Source organism: Toxorhynchites rutilus, chromosome 2 (genome assembly GCF_029784135.1).
Source record: "Toxorhynchites rutilus septentrionalis strain SRP chromosome 2, ASM2978413v1, whole genome shotgun sequence".
Taxonomy (NCBI): Eukaryota; Metazoa; Arthropoda; class Insecta; order Diptera; family Culicidae; genus Toxorhynchites; species Toxorhynchites rutilus.
The window spans coordinates 273,508,110-273,514,613 of record NC_073745.1 but is presented as its reverse complement, the minus strand read 5'-3'; positions in this window follow the sequence as shown (position 1 = coordinate 273,514,613).

Sequence of the window (6,504 nt, the reverse complement as noted above, 5' to 3'; positions counted from 1 at the left end):
TGATGTAACTTCGCTTCGTGGTTTTGTGTTTACGAGAGGGCGAAAAAAGGGTCTTCCATAATCCATTAAGGGTTTGGTACTCTCTGTCCCCCTAGAGTATAAGTTTAACAGCTCCCATGCGCGCCTGTTTTCAGCGGTAAATGTGTAGTTCGCGCCTGGGGTTCGCTGTCAAAACCGTCGGTACATTGGAAGCGAATACGCATAAATTAACCAAACTTATGCCCATACATTGGCTACTGTAAGTCGTGTCGTTTTTTTCTGATCGAATGTTTCTCCATGTGGCAACCAATCGCCATGGTGCCATGATAAACGGCTCGCAGCCGGCTCAACATTCTCGAGTTTGGTATGCTTTTTGTGTGTTTGAATTTATTGGATAATTCTTAGTTTCATAAAGCTACACACTCTTACGCATGTGAAATGGCATATAATTGTCTGCAAAATGGATTGAACACTTGGTGAGTTGGTGAGCTGTTCGTACCAATTGGATTCAATGACCTGATAAGTGGCGCCACCAGTGGTCGAGTATCTTTGTTTTTCTATTCATCAGATGAAAGCGCGTATGAATTATGTTGGCAGGAAAATTATGGAAGCAATTGGAGCAAATTCATGTGGCATAATTTTCACCGGTGTGTCATTGCATAATGCAGTTTTTGTGAGCGAAATTTGATTTTTCTTTCATAGATTAGCTTATGCAAATTCATCGGATTATTAGTATATGGTTTCCAATTACTGAAAAATTATTTATAAACATAGTTATATGTAATATGTATTTATGACCGAATATTTTCTTGCTTCTCCCACAAAAAATCAATTACAAATAGAGAAGTACTGTTCGCTAGAGGAATCACTCCATTAATCAGTTAAAAGGGAAACATATATATTTTTTTTTTCAATTTACGACTGCATATACTCATCATAGTTTCTGTTATTGATAGTTAACAACGTGTTGGCGCAAGGAAAAACAATATTTGCCTCTATACAACATGAAACGATCAATCATGGCGCCAGTTACGACAAATGTGGTTGTTCGGAACAATTTTAATCTTCCGAAAAGTAAACTTAAATAGGAATAGTTTTGATATTCACAGCATGTAACGTTCAAAAGTAAATATTATGTTTCTTTAAAAGGAGTGATTTATTTATTTGGTAAAGTTCACCGATGATTTCATAAAAGAGTATAGTGGGTAATTGTAAAAATTATTTCAAGAAAACTTAAATCTGGAAGTTGAATAAAATAAAAGGGGTGTAGTAATGTTGCATCATTAATAATGGCACAGATAATCACGAAGGACAGTTCTGCCGTCTTTCAGCGGTAAACGACAAAATGTAATAATAGGGGGTCTTCGTAGCCACTTGGTTACGCGTTCGCTTACTAAGCGATCGATCGTGAGTTCAAACTCAGGGCCCTCAATTGACCATCTTTGTGTTGTTATAGAATAACTACGTCCACGCAACCATCATCAGCTATGGAGATCGATCCACGGTGGAACAAAGATCGATTCATCCATACAACTGCTCTGCTCTGCAAGAAACATCGGGCTGCTGTTCTATAAATAACCCAACAATGATCAATATCAACTGTCTCCGCTGTCCAGTCTGCTGAACAATGGAAGAACAGATAGAATACCCTTACGCCGAAATGGCTACTAGAGTGTAATTTACCATAATGTTTACCATAATGGAACAGAAAACCTAACGCCTAAATGGCTACTACTTCTACTGTGTAATTTACAATTTATAGAAACATAAACATATGTACATGTACACGATAAAAACCCGGCTCTGTTACAGATAAAATGCTAATGAGCCTGATAAATAAATAAATGGGATAAAAAAAAAAGACGGGTGGGTAATGTCGGGGACATAACCGGAGTGACGTAGGACTATACAAAGGGGACAGCTTTTGTTAAATATATATTTTAAATATATTGTTTTATTTTCTTCTCCTACGTGAATACCTACCTATCTACCTGAAAAATGGATTAGTTTACTGTTTACTCTTTATGAATATGTTGAGGGTTGAAAAGAACCTTTGGTGTTGTGTTTTTGTTATCACTCGATATTCCCATCTTGTTCGGTTAAACTTTCCTGTTTAGCTATTGCGTTTTCCACTCGCCACAGCTTTCACAGTTGGAAAATTTCTTCCTATCCAGCTTGTGACATATTGTTCAGTAAATTACATTTAATGCGACGTGCCGGAGAAGCACTTTGCCACTCACTGAAACTAATTGTTGCCTTGATGAGCGCCGAACCGAAGCTGCTCTGTTCTTGATGCGGGTTTTCTAATTGTCGTGAGCAGCTTTGCAAGCCAACTCGAGCACTCCGACGGCCGAAACTCTATAATCGCTGTTAGGTATACTGGTGCTCCGGCACCAATCCGTTCGGCCTAGTTACCCTTGCGGAGCAATCAGTGAATGCGACCAACAGAGAACTGGAGACCTGCACGGTTCGAGTGAGACTTTGCCTTTCCCTTAACTTGTCCTCCTTTGTTACGTCCACGATGCCGATGCCGTACAACCACACAGGTTTACGGTTTGAAAGAAAATAAGATATTTTTTTGGGGTCCGCGTGTTTTATATTCTAGCGGTACACACTCACAGGATAGAGACAAATCGGCAGACTCAGCCAGAGGGGCGAGTCCAACGAGACGAACGAATGAGCGTTAAAAGGGAGCGATGGCAAAAAATACATTCATTACGATTTGTTCGCTCGTTGGATTCACATGCAGGCTAAAAAGGGTCCTTTTCAGGATCACAAAATTATCTTCAATCTAAAGAGTCACTCGATATCCCCATCTTGTTCGGCTAAACCTTTCTGTTTAGCGATTGCATTTGCCACTCGCCTCAGCTTTCACAGTTGGAAAATTTCTTCCCATCCAGCTTGTGACATATTTTACAGTAAATTTCATTCAATGCAACGTACCGAAGCGCCACTCAGTGTCGCATTGGAGGCGCTTTGAACCTGTAATTGAACATTTGCGATGACAGTGGTACAGTGTCGACTTTCAATGTGCGGTCATAATTTGGATTTCTATGTTTACAAAAATGTCCAACTAAATAAGTCGCATTACATGTCCGTCCAATTAGCTAAATGTCGAACTAATTGTAAATTACTGTACTTTCAATCTGGAAACAATTTAAGAGTTGGTGAAAATTGAATAATCTTGAAAGTCCCCAACTATCAATAAGCTCAGAACAACTGCCAAATTCACATACTCATCATATCCTGGCAAACAAATTATGAAAAAATCAATTTGTGTTTTATTATTATTTTGGATATTGTTTTAGAAAGCATTGAACTGTATTTCCTAAACTCTTTTTTGGAAGGTTTAATGGCCCTGAAAAGCGCCTTGTTTTATGGAATAGTTCCAATTTAGAAAACTTAATACTCGTGGTTTTGAAAAAAAAAACCATTTCGAACGCCCTCGATGCCGCCTTGTTCTGGATTTGCCACCAAAGCAGATTGTAAAAAGAACAAACTTTTTTCTTCTGCTACCTGCTGCCGTTTTGCGATTGCGTTTGCCACTCGTCACTCGCTGCAACTGCCTGTTGTTGGCTTGATGTGTTCTGTTCTGAATGCGGTTTTTCTTATCGTCGCGAGCAGCTTTACCAGCCAACTCGATCACTTCGGCGGCCGAAACTATATAACGGCGGCTAGGTGGACTGGTGCACTGGTACTAACGCGCTCGGCCTAGCTACCCTTGCGGGGAACTCCATATCAACACGGTTCGAGCGGGATTTTGCCTTTCCCTTCACTTTTCCTCCTTTACCATGTCCAGACATGGTTGCTTGGGTTGGTTTGTTGATGTGTTGTGATGCGAACCGATGTGGTGTACGGTTTGAATGAGAATGATCGTTACGGCAGCGGAGCGAGGATTTTTAAGCTGACTGGCTGGCTCGAGAATTCCGCATGTGTGAGACTGCGACCAATGTTTCGTTCATTTTTTTCTTTTTCCTTTCCAATCGTGCTTCATTCTATTTCGCTGCTGCTCTGGTTGCCCGTTTTGGTCGGTACGATTTGAGGAGCACAAAATGGACCAATCAAAAATGGGCACATAGTGAATTTTGAGAATGCTTGATATTTCACAATTATTCGATTATTTATCTTAAGAAAAATGAAATGTTATTCGTTATGATAGATGCGTAGATATATTTCCTATCAATTGATGCAAAAACCTTTGCGATCTATTGAGAAATGATCGAGTTATAAGCGTTCCAAATCTTGCATTTTTTCCTACGTGTTCAGTGCCTAGATTTCCATTTCACCCCCTATATCTTCCGGTTAGACGTAGTCCTACGTCAAAAAAATGTAATAATAAGAATCATCGGCAAGAATGTTTGAGTGGCTATTCGAGTACATCTGTACTACATGCTAATATCTTACAGGAATGCTGGAAATCACGGAAAGACACATTGCAACGGTTCTGAAAACAAAGACCAAGGAGATGCTGGCAGAATACGAAATAAGTCAGCATCAAATCTTCACAGTTACCTGTGACAAAGGAAGCAACATGATTGCAACAATTAAGTAGTTGCAATCATATCTGCAAACGATGCCCTTTCCGATCGATGATGGAGAAGACGAAGACACAGACAATCTCCAAGATTGGTCTGACGCTATGGAGCGAGAATTTTGCGTGCACGATAGTTACTAAAAGTTGTCGAAAAATTCAGTACGAACCCGTTTTGGAGCTCCATAAACACCACTGTCTTCTCTTTACTCGGAAACACATTGGGACGGTGTTTTTCAGATGATAGAGTTCTACAGTAAGCATGAAGCTTTCTTCCGTGACCTGGGTTCGGAATACCCGGAATTGGGTATAACTGTCGATGTTTAAACATAAATATATCCTAAAATTCTGTTCAGTTCAGTTCTTTGTTTTTAAGAGGTTTTAAACTATTCAGTAGATTCGCCTCTAATGGTTGCAGAAAAATGAGAATTCATTCACGAATACCTAGTGTATATCAAAGCTGTAATGGAGGTCAGAAAAATAAAAGAAACCCGTTTCACAGAGTCATTGTCCATGGCATTATTCAGCAGGTTAATTCAACTAAAGGAAAGCATGGTCTTTGAAGCAGCTCTATCGATTGATCCACGTTTAAATTACCTTAACTCTTCTCTGTTTTCCATTTTTTTTTTTGTTATCAATACCTTCAAACATTCACGTTTTCTTACTATGAGCAAGTCCATGGGTCCAATCGCAGAACTGTTCATTGATTTATCTTCTATTTGACCCCGTTGAATTTAGCTTTCACCCTAAAATTCCTAGTATTTCTAACAAAACTCATCATTATAATATCAGACTGTTCACAGACACAATTCTCGTTCAAGATTTTTCAACCACTTGTAAATAACATGTTTCTCCGTTACATGGAATAAATGTTTTATACAGAAAATATGATAGAATAATGACAGCCCTAAATCGGACAATTCCTTCCTCCAGTTCTGCTCTCATCAACACATCCGGCGATCCTTTTTTTGTATAGATAGAAGAAGATATAGGAGTGCGTTTCATCACATTAAAATCCATTCCCAGTTTCGAACAAAGATCAATTTCGCTAGCGCAAACATCAAATGGACTGACAGCACTTGTCACTATGTATTTGTAGAACATATGGGTATTTAATTTTCCGAATTATCCCTTTTTTCCTTCAGAGTTTTTTTATATTTTCCTCGAGGCTATCGATCTCCGTGTGTAATATTCAATATTGTCCAAATCTCATAAATACCTTTTTTGAAAATGCGGTTCAAAACGTTTTTCTTACTTTTCCTGATTTTTTAAGAATAGTGAAATTTTATAATCATCATTTTTCAGTGGTTCATGCGATAGATTATATTCATATAAATTCGACATGAATCGGTTCAGTAGAACTTGAGATATCGTGTACGCCAGTTTAAAAATAGTTTCGAGAAAAACGCGTTTGAAGTTCATTGTTATGGCCGAACCAGGTTAGATACAGCATCTCTAAAATGGCTCTAACTCGGTAAATAATAGTATTTTCGATAAGTCTTTTCTAGGGTATGTTCTTGAATGCCTAAACTACAGAAATATGAAGAAATTTTTTTTGATGTTTTGAAAATTTCTAGACTAAAATACTGCCCTATACATAATTTTATTAATAATGTTACAAAAAAAATGGGTGGGTTATATCTATGATATAACTGCAAGGTTGACGTGGGACTACTTTAGATTAGCAATCATTTCAGTGAGCAGAAGATATGAGGGCATATCCTTCAATCTTCTTCTTCTTCAATGGCACTAACGTTCCTAGAGGAACTTCGCCGTCTCAACGTAGTATTACTTGCGTCATTTTTATTTGTACTTAGTTGAGGTTTCTATGCCAAATAACACGCCTTGAATGCATTCTGAGTGGCAAGCTCTAGAATACGCGTGATCACAGTGCAAGTCGGAGGAAATTTCTTTGACGAAAAATTCCCCCGACCAGAACGGGAATCGAACCCGAACACCCGGCATGTTAGTTATGACGCTAACCACTCGGCCAA